At 45.6% G+C, this 23,609-nt stretch overlaps 1 protein-coding gene across 2 annotated transcripts in view; it reads left to right on the top strand.

Annotated features, from left to right (window-relative positions):
- The window catches only part of TLN2 (talin 2), a 455,709-nt gene that overhangs the window by 175,393 nt on the left and 256,707 nt on the right, over window positions 1-23,609 (top strand). Inside the window, exon 1 of one of the 2 annotated variants that reach the window (XM_033189875.1) lies at window positions 2,773-2,890. The exons of the other annotated variant lie outside the window; for it this stretch is intronic. The gene's annotated coding sequence lies outside the window, so the exon portion shown is untranslated. Of the gene's footprint in view, window positions 1-2,772; window positions 2,891-23,609 lie in introns of those variants that run through there. 2 annotated transcript variants of the gene reach the window in all.

Below are 23,609 nucleotides of genomic sequence, written 5' to 3'. Positions count from 1 at the left end.
TCTTAGTTGGAACAGACTCACTGTAACAAAAGACAGATTTAACAAGAGAAAAACCGAATTATTAACATGTCTATTTCGTGTATACATGGAAGACACTCAGGGATTGAGTAGTTCTCAAAGAGAGGTGGTTTTGAATTCCAGCTTATATAGCATCTTCAACAAAGAACAGTAGGTTTTTAGAGAAGTGACAACACTAAGGAAAAGGATTTTGATTCTCTATGGGCAGCAGCTTGGGGGAAGGTAAATAACTGCAGATAACGGCTAGTTTGCAAAGTTTGTTCACATAGTTCCCTCTGGTACCATCTCCAGGCAGAGAAGTGAGAAGCATCTAAAGCGGTCAGCCGTGGTGAACCTTTGTTCTCTCTGGTAAAAGAGGGGGCAGGATACCTTTCTTCTTTGTAAACACATGTCCTGCTTTTAGGCAGATCCAAGGAGAGCAGAGAAGCTTTCCTGCATCTGCTGCTTCTTAATTGTCTTCAGCTCAATAATCCTTCATGTTTTGGGGTGGCCTGTTCTGGTCTCCCACATTCCTGATTATCTTCAAACCCCTGTGAATGAACATCTACTTTCCCTTCAGCTAGTGATGTCACTGAGAAGGCAGGAGAGGAGAAATTTAGAGGGAGGCGTCCTCCAGCAGCCTGACTTCCCTCTTGACTCTCAGTGTGCAGGCGAGTTGTTAAGAGAGCTCTAAATAGCCTCTTCTGGGGATTGCTGCATTTTAGTAGGATCACCAAAAATTGAGGTGGGAGAGCTTGCCAAGAAAACCTCTCCCAGTTCTGCGTGGGCTACAATCTAAGTAACTGATGCCAGCGGATGTGGACTGAGCCTAGAGGATTGTGGTAAGGAAACCTTGTTTCATGGTGGGATTATCGACATCGTCCCCAATGTTCAGCTACACCCTTCCTACTCTTCATGGCCAAATTGGAGACCTGTCTCTACTAAGCAGCTTTGTTTGGCTCACAGTAAGCTGTGCTCTTTTTTCTTTAGCCAGACCATGTGCATTATATCACTAGCACTTTTTTGTGCCCGTGCCTCCTATTCTGCAACTATCTAATAGAGGGTTTTGTCTTCCATACTAGCTCTGAGATAGCACTGTTGCCATAGCACCTGACATATACTGAGTGCTTATTTTAGGCAAGGCTATTTGGTGGCAGTGGAAACCCATTCATACCAGTTTGGTAAACAAGGAAATTTCCTGTATGCTTTTTGGAAACAAAGGGCCTTGGGGATCACCAGAACTGGGGACTGAGGCACTGAAGGTGCTCTTCTGGGCTCCCACATACCTGGTCCCTCTTTTGGGAGAGGGGTGTGCTTTATCTTCTCATTATCTAGATGAACTTGCAAGGTCATGATTACCTCCCAGTTTCCAGTAACCCTCTGTGGCTGTCCTAATCTTTGTGACTTCGTAATCTTCCAACCACTGAGTAGAGTCCCACCAAATAGGATGGCTCACTTACTAGGAAGAATTCCACTGGCCAGAATTGGCCTATTTGATCAAGACCACACCACTATTAGATCTCTGGCCTGGGAATGGATTAACTGCTGTAGGGTCAGGGCTCTACCCCTACCCAGATGGCTTTGGGGGAGTGGGAAGGTAGGGCAGGTCCCTGGGGACCAAAGGCAGCTCTTTTGGGCTGGGCAGACTACAAAACACATCTCTTACATTATTTAAGTATTTGCTAGATAAAATGATTCATCCTATTTTCCAATTGTAATACTCTGTATTTTTATTTTTATTTATTTATTTTTTTGAGACAGAGTCACACTATGCTGCCCAGGCTGGAGTGCAGTGGCCTGATCTCGGCTCACTGCAACCTCTGCCTCCTGGGTTCAAGGGATTCTCCCTGCCTCAGCCTCCCGAGTAGCTGGGATTACAGGCGCCTGCCACCATGCCCGGCTAATTTTTGTATTTTTGGTAGAGACGGGGTTTCATTATGTTGGCCGGGCTGGTCTCGAACTCCTGACCGCAAGTGATCCGCCCACCTTGGCCTCTCAAAGTGCTGGGATTACAGGTGTGAGCCGTCATGCCTGGCCAATACCCTATGTTTTGATGTGAAATGTTTCTGTGCCTCCTGTCTTTAGTTAAGAATTACTAGGCATTCTAAAGTATGTCTTCACCTGTCTGGACAATGCCCCTGCCCTGCTCCTCAGCCCTTCTTTGGGGTTGGACTCTGCCTGAATTACATAATGAAGGCTGCCAGAGAGGAGGGCAGCTCTGCAGGTGACGAGACTTGAGGACAGTGTGTCACCCCTTCCCACTCATTGAGTGTGCAGAACTGCAACCGAGGCAGCTGGAGCCAGGAGGCAACGAGGGTGCTGCAGACACAGCCTGAAAAGTGGTGCTGGCTTGTGTGGCTCTTTCCAGAGAGAAAAAATGATTTGCCTTTCCATTTGTACAGAATGTCGCTGCTTCCCATTCTTCCTCTATACAGAAGGAAAGGGAAAAGAAATCATTATTCCCAAACAAGACGGAAGAAGGAGAACTAGCCCCATTCAGGGAAGTCAAGTTTCTGGCTGGGCTGTGCTTTGCAACTTCATTAAACCCATGTGTTATTTTGAGTGGCGGGAATAATAGGACTTGCACCTAATCAAGGAAAGGAATTCCAAACAAAAGCTTGGGTGGGGTTTCCTGGGCAGAAGCGTGATATTGTAATAAATGGGAAGCAGGGTTCTACAGTCCAATCTCTGGTCTGATTACACAAATTACAGCAAAGGGCCTGTTTTCAAAGGAATGTAACACACCCCACCGAGGCCGCTCCCCAGCGGGTGTGTCTTCATTTCCTCAAGCTCCCTTCTTAACAGCTAACGCCTCTGCCAGAGGAGCTGAGGGCCCTATGCGGAATAATTAAGATGCCTTCTTTAGGGTCTCTGCCTTGGGGCCATTTTACAGGTGAGTTTACCTTATGCTCAAATCCTTTAGGGACTCCTGTGGCTAAATTCTCTGCCCTTCTCTTGCCTTACTGAACAGAAAGTGAATGCAGGAACCTGACCTTCCAGTCACAATTGCGAACATTTCCAAGCACTAATGAGCCAAGCGCTTTATATGGAGTTGAGGAAAGCATTTAGATGAAGAGTCTCTCTCTCTCTCTCTCTCTTTTTTTTTCTGTAAAAGGTGTATCATCCCTTGCCACTGTGCCTGATTGCCTGTTGCTGTCGTTGGTCTTCAGATGCCCACCCCGGCCTCCTCCTTCCCTTTCCCACTCCTTGGGCTCAGCCAGTTGAGCCACTGAGGAATTCTCCCTGCTGTTTCCTCTTGCAGTATCCTGCTCCCTACCCCACTTTTTCTTTCCTTTCTTTCCCATCTTCAGATTTTAACATCCTCTCCTCACGAAAGCTCCCTGTACTTATCCTTCCTGGACTGTTCCTGAGTCTCTTTTAGATCCTGGAGCACCCTGGGTTCACGTTTTGAGTTGTTATCTCACCCAGTATTAAATGATACCTTTGCTTTTTTTTCCTTTTTAACTTATAAGCTCCTCGAAGTCTAGAACTGTCCATCTTCACATTTGTGATACCTGGCACATAATAGATACACCCGAATAGTTTGGAGATACTGTCTCTGAAACAAATGATATATTCTGAATTTATTTTTTACTGCAGCCAATTTATGCCCCACAGAAGATGTATTTCTGTTATAGCCCTATCTATGTAGCATTAAAAATGTTTTACACCATTTTGGTTTGTTTTTACCTGTATATCTTGCTGCCTTGTCTCTGTTTAACTTTAAGATGCAAGGAGCCCAGTAACTGTGCAGCAACGCATCACAGGACAGTTGCCTGACACCTTGGCATCCTGGGTTGTGGCCCTCACCCTTCACTGGGGACGTGTTCAGGTTACTGTAGAATCTGAAGGGCAAGATGAAATCATTCAGGTGCTGGTGCCTACCTCCTCCTTGCCTGTCTGATGCAGCCTCCCTCTGCTCCCTCTTGGCTCTGCCCCTTCCAACCTTCCTGAACATCTCTCCTCCCTTTCTTTCTTTCCTTCCTTCTTCCTTCCTTCCTTCCTTCCTTCCTTCCTTCCTTCCTTCCTTCCTTCCTTCCTTCCCTCCCTCCCTCCCTTCCTTCCTCCCCTCCCTCCCTCCCTTCCTTCCTCTCTCCCCTTCTTTCCTTCCTTCTTCCTTCCTTCCTTCCTTCCTCCTTCCTTCCTTCCTTCCTTCCTTCTTCCTTCCTTCCTTCCTTCTTCCTTCCTTCTCTCTCTCTCTTTCTTTCCTTTCTTTCTTTCCTTTCTTTCTTTTCTTTCCTTTCTTTCTTTCTTTCTTTTCTTTTTTCTTTCTTTCTTTTTTTTCTTTCTTTCTTTCTTTCTTTCTTTCTTTCTTTTCATAGGTTTTTGGGAGAACAGGTGGTATTTGGTTACATGAATAAGTTCTTTAGTGGTGATTTCTGAGATTTTGGTGCACCTATCACCTGAGCAGTACACACTGAACCCAATTTGTAGTCTTTTATCCCTCACCCCCTCCCACCCTTTCCCTCGAGTCCCCAAAGTCCACTGTATCATTCTTATGCCTTTGCATCTTTGTAGCTTAGCTCCCACTTATAAATGAGATTATATGATGTTTGGTTTTCCATTCTTGAGTTACTTCATTTACAATAATAGTCTCTAGTTCCGTTTAGGCTGCTGCAAATGCCATTGATTCCTTTTTATGACTGAGTAGTATTCCATCACACACCCCCCCCCCCGCCCCCCAGTTTCTTTATCCACTCATTGATTGATGGACATTTGGGCTGGTTCCATGTTTTTGCAGTTGCGAATTCTGCTGCTATAAACATGCGTGTGTAAGTATTTTTTTTGTATGATGACTTTCCTCTGAGTAGATACATAGTAGTGGGATTGCTGGATCAAATTGTAGTTCTAATTTTAGTTCTTCAGGGAATCTCCACACTGTTTTCCATAGTGGTTGTACTAGTTTACATTCCCACCAGCAGTGTAGAAGTGCTCCCTGTTTGCTGCATCCACACCAACATCTATTATGTTTTTTATTTTTTGATTATGGCTGTTCTTGCAGGAGTAAAGTGGTATTGCATTGTGGTTTTGATTTGCATTTCCCTGATCATTAGTGATGCTGAGCATTTTTTCCATACATTTGTTGGCCATCTGTATGCCTTCTTTTGAGAATTGTCTATTCATGTTCTTAGCCCACTTTTTGATGAGCTTGTTTGTTTTCTTGTTGCTGATTTGAGTTTGTTGTGGATTCTGGTTATTAGTCCTTTGTCAGATGTATAGATTGTGAAGATTTTCTCCCACTCAGTGGGTTGTCTGTTTACTCAGGTGACTGTTCCTTTTGCCCTGCAAAAGCTCTTGAGTTTAATTCAGTCCCACCTATTTATCTTTGTTTTTATTGCATTTGCTTTGGGTTCTTGGTCATGAAATCCTTGCCTAAGCCAGTGTCTGGAAGGTCTCCCATTCCTGTGTCTGCCGCACTTTGCGCATGCTGGCCTTGTCTCTCTCCCGTTGGGCACAGTGACCTGTCATCCTGCCAGGATTGGCTTCGCTGGCCTCCTCTGGGAAGCCTTCTGTGATTCCTTCAACTTCCTGCACCCTGCCCTGAACTCTATGGGTGAAAGCCCCCAGTGTGCATCATGTTTTATCATAGTCTTTGTTTATGGGTCTCGCCTCCCACTGGATGGAAGGGGTGGGGTTCTCAGGAAGGGAGACCTGGCCTTACTCCTTTTGGTATTGTCCAGCATCTAGCTGAGTGCCAGGCATGCACTAACTACTAGGTAATCCAGTAAGTTATTTGATAAGGGCATTTTCTTCTTTAAATAATGAATTTTAAAAACTTAGTGGTGGTGTTTTGAGTTTTAAAATGATTGCCCGTGTCCTAGTATAGTTGGGGCTCTGCACTGTGCAACTCTGTTTTACACATGAGAGAATGGAGACTCAGAATCCTTAGCCACACAACTGGCAAGAGGCAGGATGGTGCCTCAGCATCAGGCCTTCAGAGTCTTCCTCTGGTGGGCTTCTTCCCCCAAACAAGAGAGAGTCCTGGAGACTTCATAAAAATGTTATGCTGGCAGGAGATTTCTGGTGTGCCCGTGCGGTGGAGGCAGGCTGGACTCCAGGGAACAGGAACAGCTTTCAGAATTACCTCTGATATAGTCCAGAGGTGACCTTTTCACACATTGGTGGCAAGGCTCATTTCAGTCTGCAAAGTAGAAAGAGTTCAGAGAATGAGAAAGGAGAGATGAAGTTCTGTGAACACTACAGAAGGTTGTGTTGAGGTTAGCCGTGCCCCGGAATTGTATACCTTATAGATTTTCTTAAGCATTTTACTTTTGTGTTGTTTTTCCTGTGTACATTAATTTTCCTATGCTGTGCAAGATACTGCATTCCCAGGCTGGGCACAGTGGCTCATGCCTGTAATCCCAGCACTTTGGGAGGTCGAGGGGGTTGGATCACTTAAGGCCGGGAGTTCAAGACCACCCTCGCCAACATGGCAAAACCCCGTCTCTACTAAAAATACAAAAATTAGCCGGGCATGGTATCAGGTGCCTGTACTCCCAGCTACTGGGGAAGCTGAGGCAGGAGAATCGCTTGAACCCCGGGAGGGGGAGGTTGCGGTGAGCAGAGATCTCTCCACTCCACTCCTGCCTGGGCGACAGAAAAAGACTCCGTGTCAAAAAAAAAAAAAAAAAAAAAAAAAAAAAGATACTGCGTTCCCCCCACTGACACACACATACTCAGAAATGCTTATAAATATCCCATTGTTGCCTGCATAATTAGCCCAGAGGAGGAGAGATGCACGCGGGAGCTGCTAATTTGTGCTTGTCTGCTTGCTAGAGATTCACCAGCAGCAAACCCAGACAAGCTGTTAATAAGTGTTAAACACCCCAGAGGCTACATGCTGGGTGGAGTCCCAACCAACACTCAGGGGACAAAAACCTTTCCCTTGAGGTAGCCTCTCTCGATTGCTATGGTAAATAAAGTTCATAAATAGCATTTTTAGAAGTATTTACAATATTCTTTTCGTACAGTAAAATTTCATTTGTTTGGGATAATGAAAGTCATCTAACTTAGAAGCTATAGGGACAATTTAAAAAACATTAAAGTATATACATAATAAATTGCACTAAACTGACAGATGATATTTCTAAAAGACGTTTCTGAAATATGATCTGTGACACAAATTTCAGGCATTATTGCCCAATAGAGGGATTTAGGGGATCTGTGCTAATGGATATTTAAGAGCAGCAATTAACATACCACTTGGTAATGAAGTACTCCTGGATTGCTTAAGGGGCACTGCCTGGCAACAGTTGGACCCTTAAATTCCTTACATAGCCCATTGTTCATTTGAATGAACTTAAAACTATTTGACTACCCTTGTTCTGCTAGACAAACGCTTTAAACTTCCAGTTGTGGGTCTAGGGTTATCTCACATTATGAATTAATGTGGTCTACATGAAGGACATCCATCCTCCTATGTTTTAAATCAGCAAATATTTGCGTATGTGCTATGTGCAGCAGTGTTGGTCAGCTTTCAAATAATAAAAAGTATTTCCTGCCCTCAGGAAGTTTGCAGTCCACTGTGTAGGACAGACAGAGAAACTGGCATTTGGCCCTGGCATAGCATTGTCAAGGGGCCGGGCTTTGGAGTTGGATGGCTCTGCTGTTTACTAGCTCTGTGTGTGTGTGTGTGTGTGTGTGTGTGTGTGTGTGTGTGTTTTACCTCTTAAGCCTCAGTTTCTTCATCTGTAAAATGAGGATCATGATACATCTTAAGGTTATTGTGAGGAAGAGTGAGGTAAACCCATGTAAACTCTCAAGCATAAATGTTCATTGTTTATCTGTTGTGGTTGCTGCTGATGCAGTAAGGAAATGGCTGAGATAAAGCATGGCAAATGTTCCATTAGGCTAGGTATGTGTTATATCCCTGAGAACACACAGGTATGAACAGGATAACTCCTGGTTGGGGGGTTGGGATGGGGGCAAGGGAGGCCAGGAGTTGGGGGAAAAGTTAGAAGGCTACAGATGAGCGGGACATCAGTACTTCTCTGTTCATTCATTTAGCAAACATTTTTGAACATTTTTGGTGTGCCAGAGACTTCACTAGGCACTGGGATTATAGGAGTGACTCAGAACAGATTAAATACCCTGTTGGAGCCTGCATTCCCATGGCAGAGAGAAGGGAAGTGCATACCCATGTGTGTAAGAACACTGAGGTGAGGGGTGTAAGGCAGTTCTAGGAATGTGGAGTAATTAAATATGGCTAAGAAAGTAGAGGGATGTGCATGGGGTGTAGGGGAACTGGATGGCCAGGCTTAGGAGGGAAGTAAGCACATATAGGAAGGAAGTAAGTACCTATTTGGGAAGGCCTGATGAGCCTTTCTAAAAAACTTCTGGCAGCATTGAGAAGCCACAAACCTTCCTTTTTTTTTTTTTTTTTTTGGGAGATTGGTCTTGCTGTGTTGCCCAGCTGGAGCACAGTGGCACAAGCACAACTCACTGCAGCCCCAAACTCCTGAACTCAAGAGATGCTCTCACCTCAGTCCAAGTCCTTGCCGTGTTGCCCAGGCTGATCTCAAACTCCTGGGCACAAGCAGTCTTCCTGCCCCAGCCTTTCAAAGCACTGGGGTTATAGGCATGAGCTGCTGTGCCCAGCCTACTTTAAAAAAAAAAAAAAATAAATATTTTTATCTGCTGTCATTGTAACACTTATAGAAAATATATACAAAATTAGAAAGTAAAAGCAAAATACCCATAGCCCCACCTCTCAGGAAAAAATTTGTAGTTTGACCAACTTATTTTCAGGTTCTGCCTCCATGGCATTAATTTATTTCTTGAGTCAACATAGTTATGATCATAAGTACAATTTAGTTATCTGTTTTTTCCCCACTTTAATAGAGTGAGCATTTTCTCAAATTCTTGTAAACAGTATTTTACTGGCTAAGTAGTATCCAGTCGGGAGTATGAAACATGGTTGACTTAACCAGCTCTTTCTTTCGGATCATTCAGTTGTTTCCAAGACCTTATTAGCATAAAGAATGAATGTTGAGCATCTTTATATGTGAAAGCATTTCTATACCTGAGATTATTTCCTAATGTTAAATCGGCAACATTGTGATTACTAGTTCAAGGCACTGGTCATTTTCAAATATGTTTGCAGTTTGGAACACATTGTCAGCGTACTTCCCTAAAAGATTGCACTGACCAAAAAATAGTGTAAACCTCTCTGTGTCATGAGACACCTGGAGGCATGGTGAGGGTGGATTTGAGCACCAAGATGCTGGCGGGAGTAATAGCTGTTAGGAGACAAAGTCTCCCCCAAGGCGATGGCATTGCTGAGAAAGAGTGAGGGGACCCGGCCAGGAGCCCTTGTAATCCCAGCACTTTGGGAGGCCGAGGAGGGTAGATCACTTGAGGGCAGGAGTTTGGGACCAGTGTGACAAACATAGCCAAACCCCATATGTACTAAAAATATAAAAATTATACCCGGACGTGAGGGCGCGCGCCTGTAATCCCAACTACTCGGGGGGGTTGAGGCAGGAGAATTGCTTGAACCTGGGAGGTGGAGGTTACAGTGAGCCAAGATCATGCCAGTGTACTGCAGCCTGGGTGACAGAGTGAAACTCTATCTTGGGGGGAAAAAATGAGGGGACCTTGCTTGAACGTGAAATGTGTAGACTTGTGGCACATCATGAACTTCGGCCAGGCATGCCGAAGATGACGCCTTTTAGTTTAGGACCTCCAAAATTCCCTCTTCCCTTTCCCCTGTAGTCTGTACCTTGTAGCCATTTGCTTAAATGTCAATATCCCCTACTGAATTGAGTTCTCTGAGCCCACAATGGCAGATATTAGCATTTTTATATCCCTAGTTATTGTTTAAGGTCTATAAAATGGGGGGGGGGGGTGAAGGGAAAGGGGACTGGGCATCGAGTGTGGCTTGGGCAAGGAACATGATCCTTTTCCCAGTGTGGCTGGGGCTGGCAGGGCTGGGCAGCAGGAAGGAGCGGCAGGAGGGGAGGGGACAAACCTCCGTGCCCTGGGCAAGGTAGAGTGGAGCCCGGGCAGGCAGCAGTGGAAGATTTGGCCCTCCATCGTGGCTCTGGTTTCACCACTGAGTGACCTGGAGCAAACCATTGGTCTCTCTCCATGCTTCACTTTCCTCAGGAGGGTGCCAGCAGCGGCAGTCCCTTTAAATGGAACATTGAACGATTATTTTTAGGTCTATAGGTAAGAGGTACAATTTAAAGAAAAGGCAGGGTGATGAAATCAAACTCAGAGGCCTCACAAGTAGCCCTCTTTGGAATGTTGGAAGCACGGTCCATGGCCCATGGGGAGTGCTCAGTCTAGGTTAGCAACGGAGATGGGTGATAACAGCCACTCATCGGAGGGTACCTTTCTCACTGACCAGCTGGAAATAGTGTGTTTCTTTGGGTAGTCTCTGCCTCTTGACAGATGGAAACACCTTCTCTATTGACCCTGCCCCTGCGCTTGTCCTTTGGAAAACATCCTTGGCCTGGGCTTTTGGGTCTGGGAACACATTCCCCAGCCTTGCCCTCCTGAGCTCTCCTGCAGCTGCAGGAAGAAGCACCTGGAGGATGCCCAGCTGCACCCCACCCAGGTCCTTCCAGAATCTCGAGGCTAGATAACCCCAGTGTTAGAGCATGTATGAGCCTCTGAGGGCTGCTGTAACATGTGACCACAACTGGTGGCTTGTAACAACAGGAATCTCTTCTGTCCCAGTTCTGGAATCCAGAAGTCCCAAATCAGGGTGTCTGTCGGGCCATGCTCCCTTCAAAGGCTCTGGGGAGAATCCTTCCGTGCCTCTTTAAGCTGCTGGTGGCTCCATGCCTTCCTCGTCTTGTGTCTGTGTCACGCCACACTCTGCCTCTGTCTTCATACAGTCTGCCTGTTCTTTGTGTTTTTTCTCTGTCTCTTCTAAGGTCACTTCTCACTGGATTTGGGAGCCCCCTGTGTAATCCAGGATGCTCTCCTCTCGATATCCTAATTACATCTGCAAATATCATATTCTCAAATAAGGTCACATTCACAGGTTCCAGGAATTAAGATGTAGGTATATCTTTAGGGGGACCACCATTCAACTCCTACAGGCCAGAGGTGGAGGTGTGCTCTCATGGGAAGACCAAAGGGTCCCTCTGGGCACCCAAGTCACAGATATTTGGCCTGACCTGGCTCTAGAGCCTCTCTTCCTTCTTAGGAGAAACTGGGAGATTCAGAAAGTTCCCAGGGGGAGGCAGGGTTAGCCTGGCATTTGGTGCCCAGGATTGCCTGGGTGCTAGGGTGGTCTTCTCAGGCACACTCTGCTACCCAGATTTTCTGGAAGGATGGCACTTCCAGCTCATGCGTGAGGTTGGTGCAGCCTGGAGTCAGATATCTCTCTTGGCTCTTGTGTAAGCAGGTGAACTCAGTGGCAGTAATTGTAGCTGTGGTTGGATTTTTGTGGTAAAGGGGAATGGCTGTGGAAAACAGAAGCTGGGTAGCACGTGAGAGAAATTTTGTGGTCGTGTAGGATAGGCAAGGCTGAATTTCAGTGACCGGAATAGTTTTATAAACACTCCACATACGTGAATGCCGACAGTATAATTCAAATGAGAAGCTAGGATTCGTCATTGTGGAGGTCAGGTATGGGTTACGTTTCAGGGTTAATAATCAAGCTAAAGTTAATTCCTGGCTTTAAAGCTACAGTTGATGAAGAAGTAATTTTGTGTGAGTTTTCCCTTTCTGCCTTGCTCCAGCCAAAGCTCTGTTCAGTTCTTTGGTGATAACTGTCCTCTCTCTTCCTTCTCTATCTCTCCTCTCCCTTTGCTTTTCCTTATGCCAGCGCTGCTCCTCTTTCCTCTTCTCAAGACTCTTCAGGGCTATTGAACATACCAACAGGATTGCCCTGTTGGTGTGAATGTGTTTCCACAGTGGTTTCAAAGTGGCTCGATCCAAAAGCTTAGGAGGTTTTTAGGGATTGGCCTTTCTGGACCACATTCTCCCCGCCCCACCCACGGGGAGGGTGCCAGGCGGATCCCTGGCTTGGTTCCAAGTGTGTCAACAGCCTGTTGCTTTCTAGTTCAACAACAGGGAATAATCTTGGGTAAACATGGCCGTTGGAAAAAAGCAAATATTTGTCTTGGCAGTTGTAGTCATTCAAGTATCTAGCCCCTCTTGTGTTCCTGAGGGAGCTATGCCAGAATGTATGGCATGAAATCCCACATCTGGTTAAGAAATACTGGTAGGAATAGATAAATAAAGGATGTTTGGAAGGCAATGCTCTTTCTCCTTTCTTCTTTGTCTTTCTCTTTCTTTGTCCCACTCTCCCTGTCTCCCTCACCTCTCTGAACAAGTCTGAATATTCTCTTTTCCCTAATTTTGGTTGCTTAAGCTAGTGTTTCTCAAGTTTAGCCTGTTGACATTTTGGGCCAGATCATTTTTTGTTGTACGGTGCTGTTCTTACCATCAGAGGATGTTTAGCAGCTGCCTTGGCCTCTACAAACTATGCCAGCAGCACTTGGCCCCAATGGTGGATACCAAAAATTTCCTCAGACAATGCTGAATGTCTCCTGTGTGGGAAAATTGCCCTTGGTTGAGAACCACTGGTTAAGCCAATCTTCTCCAAGGTGGTAAGCGTACTACTGGCGGCGTAGTGGAAGAAGCTTCCACAAGTGGGTGTGGGTGTGTGTGTGTGTGTGTGTGTGTGTGTGTGTAGGGAGGAGTGGCAGTTGGGTTCCTTAACCTTCGCACTTACTTCTTAAGGATCACTTTTCAACCCAGCTGTAGTCAGCCAGTCATAATGTGAGTCTGACAGCAGTGAAGGCAGCTGGTGATGATCAATCAACATGATAGGCCGTTCACTTTTAGAGCAGGTCTTAGCTATCTTCCTTTTCAGGCTTATTGCTGTTCCTCCAGTGGTTTTAAAATGCAGATGCCAGTTGCACTGAGGGCGCTCGGGAGATGAGCCGGACACTTGGCACCTTTGGGTTGCGTTATTCCTCAGCCAGGCAGCAAAGCATGACAGGAGTCTGTTGCCCATCACTCCTGCGAGTCAGTCAAACTTACTTCATGTCATCTGGGGAGAAGGTGCCAAACTGGAATGTCAAGGTGACGTGCTCTTTGGGTAAATGTAGTTCCTGGACCTTCTCAAGCATGACTGCACTTTTTACAGCCAGCCAGTCTTGCTTCTTTAGAAAACTTAATAGACTCTATCCCTACGGAACTGTCCATCTACCCTTAAAACCTTACATATTTTTATCATTTTTTAAAAATACACTTTCAGAGTTTTGAGCTTGTTGTAGTAATGTCATACTGACACAATTAAGTTAAAAACAAGGTACTTTACCTTCATGTGTTGCCTCCTGTTTGTTTTTGTTTTTGGGAATTGTAAACATCTGCAGGAATGGAAGGAACGGTAGGCTCCCACGCACCAGCTTGTCTCCAGTTTTCAATACATGAGCCATCTTGTTTTAACTAGAGTTAAATTCACTTGATTGTTTTGAGATAAATCCTCAACAACACATCATTTCATCTGTACATATTTGAGTATACACCTCTGAAGGGCTCTTTTCTTAAACACGATTATAATCCCCCCAAAGAAAGGAACCACCATTACACCTAAACATTCCTCAATATTAAACATTTGTTGCATTTGGTTGATATATCTCTTACATATCTTGTGGTCTACCCTGTAAAACCTTTTCATGTAATCAAAATCTTCGAGGACAGGACAGACCTGGAAGTCATCTTTTGTGTCTTTGCGTCTGATATGCGAGGGTGCAGAGCCTTGTGCCGGGCACCTGGCAGAAACATCGTAGATAACCTGCTTTTCCTCTGATTCCCTGTTATGCTCTTCTTTCCAGGTTCTCTGGCTTGACACTGAGCATAGCACTTTCTTAAGGGCAGTGCTCAGCTGGTGGGTGTCCTGAATTGCTTGACAGTTCCTCCCCCCATGCCTGCCCTTGGGTGGGCTGCTGTCATTGTCACCTAGTTTTTTTTTTTTTTTTTTTTTGTAAGTCAGGGTCTTGCTCTGTTGCCCAGGCTGGAGTACAGTGGCACAATCATGACTCACTGTAACCTCGACCTCCTGGGCTCAAGTGATCCTTCCACCTCAGCCTCCTGAGTAGCTGGGACTACAGGTGTGTGCCACCACACCCAGCTAATTTTTTGTTTTTATTTTTTGTAAAGACAGGTTCTCTGTTGCCCAGGATGGTCTCAAACTCCAGGGCTCAAGCTGTCCTCCCACCTTGGCATCCCAAAGTGCTGGGATTACAGGCCAACCTTTTTGCCCCCTTAGATGGAGCCTTTTAGATCTACTCTCTGTCAAACTTTTCTATGCCAGTATCTGGCACCAGCCTGAGTTCTGGATGTACGTAAAAATGTACTAATGCTCGAAGCATTAGAGAGTAAACTGAGTCTGGATCGGTGCTTCCTGAAGCTTTCTTTGCAAGCCACCTTTGTGGCCCCTGCCTTTCCTTGCTGTTGCCCCTGCAGGCCTCTCTGGGGAGGCTGTGCCCCCTCCCATACTCCCACTGACCCTGGGTCTGGAGGCGGGATCTGTGGGCACCTAACCCCCTGTTGCATTTTGGAATCCCACGCTCTGTGCCTGTTCGCCAACCACTCCTGCTGCGCTCTTCCTGTCTTGCCCCCATGGCTTCTCCCAGCCTTGTGCTGTCCTCCCCTGGCCAAGGCCTGGCTGTCACCATGGAGCTGGTGCTCTGTTCATGGGCCTTCCCGGTTCCCATGCCTCTCTTCTCATAGCTAGTGGCTCCAGTTGCCCCTGCAGGCCAACCCATAACAACTGAGCCCCCAAGCTGACCCTTACCTGTCTGTAAAAGCCTTCCCTTCCAATCAGCAACCAGTGTTTATAACTGCATCCTGAGCCAGGTGTGGTTTCCCCAGAAATGCTGCCCTCTTGACATGCTCCACCTTGATCACACCGCTCACCAGCTCTTTGACCTCCTCAGAACCTCTCTGAGGAAACTCCTCCTTGTCTTCTCACTCTGGCAGCCACCCCTGTCTTCACTTCCTTCTTTACCTGGCTCCACTGAGAGATCTGAGCCTTGGAGAATGCAGGTGTTGTGGCCTCCTCCACCCTCCCACTGGCCCAGCCCTTGGATGCATCATTAGAGATGGGTGCCAGCTCATATGAGGACCCACTACCTTGGCTCGGCCCTCTTCCCACATTCATCCTTCCAGGGGCTCCATTGAGCACACAGCTTCTTCAGGAAAAATGCAGCTCTTTACCCCTCCTCTTCAGCACCTGCTTTTCATAGAGAACCCTCCTCCTATTTTGCACAGATGACAGGGGTCCCATGGGGCCATGCATCCAGCTTCCCTTCTCTCTCCCTGGCCATGTTCCAGCCTGGGGGTGGAATAACCTACCCATTTCCCATCTCTTCCTTTCCCCAGGAATCCCCTTCCCTCCCTAGTCCATGGTTTCTGCCTTCCCTTTTGCTCCTTCCCTTCAGTCTACAAGTTGCCCAAATCCCTGAATTTCTTGCTTGCTTGCTTGCTTTGTTTCCAGCAGAAGGATCCCTCCCCAGAACCCTGAGAGGGATGCTTTATTATTCTTTTCTGTGGATGGGGACACAGTGGCTTAATGGGGAAATAGCTGCCCAAGCTCACAACTATCTGATTAAAGTTGGAGGCAGGTTGGGAGCTCAGCCACCTGACGCCCTGCACGTGCCTTCAACTTTGGGTCAAAGGCGGGGAAAAAATGCAGCCCTTCCTGGGTGTCCCATCTTTGGCGCAGGGTTAAGGAAGGAGCCTTGGGACCAAATGAAGTGACTGCCAGTGCAAGTCATTTGAGGCTTTAAGCTGCTTAACTCTCAACTCCTTGGTATTTTAGGTACCATCTGTCTTCCCATCTCAATTATGAATTCTCCAGGGACTGTCACTTCTTTTTTTTTTTGTCTCTTGGGATGTTTTGTGCATAGTTGATGCTTAGTAATGGGCTCTTATTCATCTAGAAATTTTTTGCCTTTAACTTCAACCTGGAAGGCTTTTAAAAAACAGGAATAGCCAGGCGCAATGGCTCAGCCTGTAATTCCAGTGCTTTGGGAGGTTGAGGGGAGAGGATCACATGTGGCCAGCAGTTTAAGACCAGCCCAAGCAACATAGCTAGACCCTACCTCTTCAAAAATAAGGATGAAAAAATTCGCCAGGCATGGTGGTACATGCTTGTAGCTCCACGTACTCAGGAGACTAAGGTGGGAGTATTGCTTGAGCCCAGGTGTTTGAGGTTACAGTGAGCTATGTCGCACCACTGAAGCCTGGGCAACAGGGCGAGACCCTGTCTTAAAAGAAAAAAAAAAAAAAAAAAGACTCTTTCCTTGCGTGTGTGTAATGAGTATAATGAATACTTGATGTTTTTGCTTATTGAGGTATGATCGTTCCAGACTTTAACTTTCGTTGTATAAATTTTTCTGTTTCTGAAATCAGGACCCATCAACACTGTATTATATGTCACAGTGTGGTTTATAATTCATGGCATTTTATAATTGAAGAAATTTGGCATTTTAGTTGTAGATATAAAAATGTAAGTGTTACAGATCCTAATCCTAGCTTTTTTCTGTCTAAAAATATAGAGTCTCGGCTCACTTTCTCTGTTTATCTTGCCACTCCCTACCTCCTACAAATGTAGAGGGAGATTGCCAAAAAAATGGAGATTCTGGTGGGTTGACTTAGATGAGTGCTTCTGAAATCATTTGAAAGTTTAATATCTGTTTCAGGGCTGGGCACAGTGGCTCATGCCTGTAATTCTAACACTTTTGGAGGTTGAGGTGGGCAGATCGCTTGAGCCCAGGAGTTCAAGACCAGCCTGCGCAACATGATGAAACCTCATCTCCACCAAAAATTTAAAAATTGGTCCAGAATGGTGGCATGTGCCAGTAGTCCCAGCTACTTGGGAGGCTGCGGTGAGAGGTAGGAAGGTCGCTTGAGCCTCGGAGGTTGAGCCTGTAGTGAGCCAAGATTGTGCCACAGCACTCCAGCATGAGTGGCAGAGCAAGACCCTATCTCCAAAAACAAACAAACAAACAAAAATATTTTCAGGCTGATAAACTTTTGCAAAATTCAATAAAAATGAAATATTTGAAAAAAAAATACAAGCACATTTAAAAAAATCAGAATCAGTGTAAATCACTTAGTCCAATTGCTATTTAGAATTTTCTAAGTGTTTAGTCTCAATTTCTGTATTTACTGTAGACTAGTCACAAACTGGTGAAGGCAGACCGCTTCTTGGTAGTGTGAACTAAATAATGGAGGTTTTACTTAATTCATCAATTTCCATGGAATCACTTAAAAAAAAAATTAGTCCAACTTCTTCTGTTCGCTGATGACCATTCAGAAAACACTTCTTGGAATCTCACTAAAGTCCACTGCCCTGCGGAGGTCAGGCATGAAGGTTTGTGTGACTTAGCTTCATCAGTGTTCAAGCTATAGTTTAATTCCATGTTCATTACTTCATCCACTGAAAACCAGTGGAAAGCAAGTGAGTGGCTGTTCTCCAGGTGTGTGGAACGTGCCCAGCCTTCCCTGCTTTGTGGTAGAATCATGGATTTTGAATATTTTCCCAACTGCTTAGTGTGAAATTTCAGTATCCCAATTCATAACAGTCAGATGTAATTTTGTCTTATTCTGTTTATTTGTACGGTTGAAAGTAGGAATTGGGAACTGCCTTTTAAAATAGCAATAGAGTGTTTTGACTCTTGGTCTGCAGGGGTCTGTGGGGTGATTATGTGATATTTTATGCTCTAAGATAGTGGTGATTGTCTTACTAGAACATGTAAATATTTAAATCTTAGTGAGAATTGGCAGGGAATATTCAAGGAAGTATACAAAACAATTCAAAAATGAAGCCTGAGTTAATGTTTTTGTTTTAAAGTTGTGTTCAAGATCACGCCATTGCACTCCAGCCTGGGTGACAGAGTGAGACTCCGTCTCAAAAAAAAAAAAAAAAAAAGCTGTGTTCAAATAATATTATTTATGGTGAGAGGATATGTAACATGTTTATGCATTTGTGTAAAGGAATTAGAATCTAGAGGAACACTGTCTACTATGAGGGCATAGCAGTGGACCCTCGGGAATTGCACCCACCCCAAAGGCCCCTGCCAGATGCATCGGTTGTTTCTTAGCAGGTGAGTTGTGTGGGGTAGACTGGCAGTCTCATCCAACGGGCAGGGAGGGAGCACGAGAATTGCTGGCACTTGCCCCATAAGGACAGAGACCCACAGAGACATGAGTAAGACATTGCTCTGTATTTTTTTTTTGCATTTGAAGACATTGGAGGGGGAAAAAAGGATAATGGAATGATTCCCCCCACATAAAAGGATAATATGCAGGAAATTTGTTCCTGGAGAAGACTTTGCAATTTGTATATATATATATATTTATTCATTCTATTTTTGACAAAGAGCAAGTATGAGTTAAGTTACTCTCTGCAGAGGAGCTGATTCTGGAAATCCGAGGGAAACACTGAGAACATAAATGGAGAAGTAGAAAGTCCTTGCTGTCCCATGAGAGCAGGGGCTCATGCAGGCGGGTGGAGTAGGAGTCCTCATGTCCTGGTTTCTGCCCCACGGAGTGAGGTCTGGGAGGGCAGGCATGTCCTGCCCATGGTCACCTGGCCAGCTGTGTGCCACCAGGAATCAACTAAGGCCTGCTGTGTCTTTCCTGGGTCACCTTTGTCTTACTGTGTGCCATAGGGATCAGATAGAGTAAGATGGCTGTAACTTTAATGAGTAGAGAATTTGTTTTCTAAGTGAAAGCAGCTTTGTTATGCTTCTTATTATTGAAAATACTACTTTGCTGGGCATGGTGGCTCATGCCTGTAATCCCAGCCCTTTGGGAGGCTGAGGTGGGCGGATCACCTGAGGTTGGGCATTCGAGACCAGCGTGACCAACATGGAGAAACCCCATCTTTACTAATAATACAAAGTTAGGCAGGTGTGGTGGTGCACACCTGTAATCCCAGCTACTCAGGAGGCGGAGGCAGGTAAATCACTTGAACCTGGGAGGCGGAGGTTGCGGTGAGCCGAGATAGTGCCATTGCACTCCAGCCTGGGCAACAAGAGTGAAACTCCGTCTTAAAAAACCCCCCAAAAAAAACCAAACAAAAAACTACTTCATAAAATACTTCTATTTAAATCTGATATGTGATACTTGCTTCAAAATAATCTCCAGTGAGTGCTGGGAAGGAATTAAATGGGGGTCTAGGATGAAATAATTTCGGACATGAGTTGGTAATTTTTGAAGCTGAGTGATGAGTACATAGGGGTTCATGATGATATTTTCTTTGTACATATTTAACTTTTAAAATTTGGTTTTATTATGCTTTAAGTTCTGGGATACTTGTGCACAACGTGCATGTTTGTTACATAGGTATACATATGCACCGTTGGTTTGCTGCACCAGTCAACTCGTCTTTTACGTTAGGTATTTCTCCTAATGCTCCCCCTCCCCGTGACAGGCCCCGGTGTGTGATGTTCCCCACCCTGTGTCCATGTGTTCTCATTGTTCAACTCCCACCTATGAGTGAGAACATGTAGTGTTTGATTTTCTGTCCTTGTGATAGTTTGCTAGGAATGATGGTTTCCAGCTTCATCCATGTCCCTGCAAAGGACATGAACTCATCCTTTTTTATGGCTGCATAGTGTCCCCTGGTATATAGGTGCCACATTTTCTTTTTTTTTTTTTTTTTTTTTTTGAGACGGAGTCTTGCTCTGTCGCCCGGTCTGGAGTGCAGTGGCCGGATCTCAGCTCACTGCAAGCTCCGCCTCCCGGGTTTACGCCATTCTCCTGCCTCAGCCTCCGGAGTAGCTGGGACCACAGGCGCCCGCCACCTCGCCCGGCTAGTTTTTTGTATTTTTAGTAGAGACGGGGTTTCACCGTGTTAGCCAGGATGGTCTCAATCTCCTGACCTCGTGATCCGCCCGTCTCGGCCTCCCAAAGTGCTGGGATTACAGGCTTGAGCCACCGCGCCCGGCCTAGGTGCCACATTTTCTTAATCCAGTCTATCATTGATGGACATTTGGGTTGGTTCTAATTCTTTGCTATTGTGAATAGTGCCGCAGTCAACATTGTATGTATTTTTTTTAAAAGAAAGTTTTAAACACGTATATAGTACATGACGTGGTAAATAAGTTATAAAATCTCGTCACCCAAAGAGAACCAGAACCACCAGGAACTAGAAAACATTATTTAATACCATTGTGCATGGTGTCTTACGCCTGTAATCTCAACACTTTAGAAGGCTGAGGCAGACATATCACCTGACGTCAGGAGTTCGAGACCAGCCTGGCCAACGTGGTGAAACCCTGTCTCTACTAAAAATACAAAAATTAACCAGGTGTGGTGGTGCATGACTGTAATCCCTGCATGACTGTAATCCCTGCTTCTCGGGAGGCTGAGGCAGGAGAAGCACTTGAACCCGGGAGGTGGAGGTTGCAGTGAGCGAGATTGTGCCACTGCACTCCAGCCTGGGTGACAGAGCAAGACTCCGTCTCAAAACAAACAAACAAACAAACAAAAAACCCCATCTCCTGCATATTCCACTTCGTGAAAATGCTTTAAAGAAATACAGGAAAGGTGTGAATCCCCATCCTGCTCCAGAGATTTTATTCCAGGTAGGGAGCTGAGAGTCCGTGTGTGGGGGGAGAGAAAGTCAGCATTTATTGCAGGTGTGCTGTGCTCGTGTGTCCCTTGCATCAGCTGCTGAGGGATACCCTGGCATCGGCCTTTTACAGGGGAGTGGAGTGAGGCATGGAGGGCTTACTGCGTCAGGGAGCAAGGATGCCCCGGCCCTGGGTGACCTGGTGCCAGGCTCGGTGCTGGGCACTTGAGTATTCCTTCTCTGTGTAGTCTTAGCAGCCTATGTTGTGGATTGGTTGTTAGAAAGAATACAACATGATAGAATGAGTTGCCATTTTATGCGGAGAAACCTACAAAACCCATGAAAATTTAGAGAAATGCAAGAGTAGGAGGAACCACAGGGGAAAGAGCGTCTCAGAAAATAGGAGCCTTGGGTCGACAGCTCAGGGCCAGGAGGAGGGAAACAAGGCTGAGGAGAATTAATTTATACAATATACTGAGAAGAAGAAGTACAGTTTGTTAGGAGGGATTTGGGTTTTGAATGAGAGGTGCCATAGCGAATATGCAAAAAAATCACTGGCCGTGTGAGGAAAGAGAAGAGGAATTTAGCTTTTGGAGAAATACATCAGGTGGCAATTTTATGAAAATGAGCCTTCACATGGTGAGAGAGAGCAGCACAGAAAAATCACTTTGGAAAGATGAACTTTGAGGGTTACAATAACTGCTAATCAGGGCCAAGTGGTGACAGGTTTTATTTATGGAAAGTGAATATTCCTGATTTGCACATTATGTATACCTGAGTATCTAATTCAGTCTTGATTAGCCGAATCCTCTCAAATGACCTCGTGTTCTTGTTTGTGATACTTATCTTAGGTTGCTGGGGGCTGAGAAGACTCACATTACACTTTGATTGTTTCTTCCTGTTGCATTTACGTTGTGGTGTGTTGGCTCATGGCATCAGGCAGCCAGGCTTTGTGGGCTGGAGGATGGAGCCAGTGTGAGTATTCATAGAAATGTGTCCCCTGAAGAGGATGCCTCTCCTTCTCCTAGCTACAGACCTGAGATACTTCATTACAGATGACGGAGTTTCCACTGGTAAGGAAAATCAGGTGAGATTCACCACTTGAGGAAGTCACATTCTCCCTCTGCAGGTCCTTCAGCTGGATCGTGTCACTGTGGAGGCAGTTCCTGAGGTTATGAGCATGGAGGAATAGCCCTCCTGCTAATGGTCAGGGTGGCAGTGAAAATAAAAACGGAGGAGGATGCACCTTCCCAGGGTCAGTTCTAGCAGCATGGAGTCTTGTGTGTGCAGCCCCTGTTCAACCGGAGTGCTCAGACACAGTCAAAGGATCTCTACCTGGCCAGGAGGATCCCAGATCCTCCATGTCTGCTTCCCTGGGCCAAGCCAACGTGTGTCACTCTACACCTCTCCCAGGCCCTGGCCTGCAGTGGTGAGAGTCCCCATAGGGAGTTCCTTGGCTTCAGTGTCTGGGTGGCATCTGCAGCACCACACCTCTTTCTCTCTGTATTTTAAAAAATATTTTGTTTATTTTTTAACAGACTTTATTTTTCAGAGGAGTTTTGGGTTTACAACAAAATTAAATGGGAAGTACAGAGAGCTCCTTTATATCTACTGCACCCATAGTTTCCCCATTACCAACATCCCACACCAGGGTAGTGCATTTGTTATAATTGATGAACCTATATTGACACATCATTGTCACCTAAAGACCATAGTTTACTTTAGGGTTCTCCTCCCCTCCCCTCCCTTCCTTCCCAGGGTCTCACTCTTGCTCAGGCTGGAGTACAGGGGTGAGATTAGGCACACTGCAGCCTTAACCTCTGAGGCTCAGATGAGCCTCCTACCTCAGCCTTGCGAGTAGCTGGTACCACAGGCACATACCACCACACCCGGCTAATTTTTGTATTTTTGGTAGAGATGGGGTTTTGCCATGTTGCCCAGGCTAGTCTCTAACTCCTGAGTTCAAGTGATCCGCTTGTCTTCGCCTCCCAAAGTGTTGGGATTATAGGCAAGCACCACTGTGCCTGGCCAGCGTTTATTCTTGGTGTTGCACGTTCTTTTGGTTTGGAAAAATGTAGAATGATACTTTGTAGTATCATGCAGAGTAGTTTCACTGCCCAAAAAATCCTCAGTGCTGCCTGTTCTTTTCTCCCTTCCGCCCACCCCCTGATCCCTGGCAACCATTGATTGATTTTTCGAGACAGAGTTTCGGTCTTGTTGCCTAGGCTGGAGTGCAGTGGCACTATGTCAGTTCTCTGCAACCTCCGCCTCCCAGGTTCAAGTGATTCTCTTGCCTCAGCCTCCCAGGTAGCTGGGATTATAGGCACCCACCACCATGCCTGGCTAATTTTTGTATTTTTAGTAGAGACCACGTTTCACCATGTTGTCCAGGATGGTCTCCTAACTCCTCACCTCACATGATCCACCAGCCTTGGCCTCCTAAAGTGCTGGGATTACAGGTGTGAGCCACTGCGCCTGGCCCAACCACTGATCTTTTTACTGTCTCCCTAGCGTTACCTTTTCCAGAATGCCATGGAGTTGGAATTGTGTAGTATGTAGCCTTTTCAGATTGGCTTCTTCTGTTAGTCATGTGGATTTAATTTCCTCCATGTCTTTTCATGGCTTGATAGCACTTTTCTTTTCAGCACTGAATAGTATTCCATTGTATACATGTACCTTCTTGCTCTTTTTACTGGAACCTCTCATTCTGTTTTTCCAAAAGAAAAACTCAAGTAGTTGATGAGTAACACTTACCTATGGTGTTGATCAGCTTCTACTGTTGGTATTCTGTGTGGCTTTGTGCTCTTTTAAAGGGTCCAAATTGGAATGAATGAGTGAGAGTAATAGACACGTGCTCTTAGGGTTCTGGGATGAGGGAATAGCGTACAGAGGGGAATCTTTTTGTTTCATTCTCTAATTGTTATACCATGAAAGCCTTTGTTTGCTTTGGGGCTGGGAAAGAAGGCATAAATATAAAACAGCGTATCTCCCTAGTTGACAACAGACCAAAGAGGAGTGAATAGCGGTCCGGGTATGGTGGCTTATGCCTGTAATCCCA

The sequence above is a fragment of the Trachypithecus francoisi genome, unplaced genomic scaffold (assembly GCF_009764315.1).
Source record: "Trachypithecus francoisi isolate TF-2019V2 unplaced genomic scaffold, Tfra_2.0 Lachesis_group3, whole genome shotgun sequence".
Taxonomy (NCBI): Eukaryota; Metazoa; Chordata; class Mammalia; order Primates; family Cercopithecidae; genus Trachypithecus; species Trachypithecus francoisi.
The sequence above is the reverse complement of the archived record's forward strand: the minus strand, read 5'-3'. Positions and strand labels throughout refer to the sequence as shown.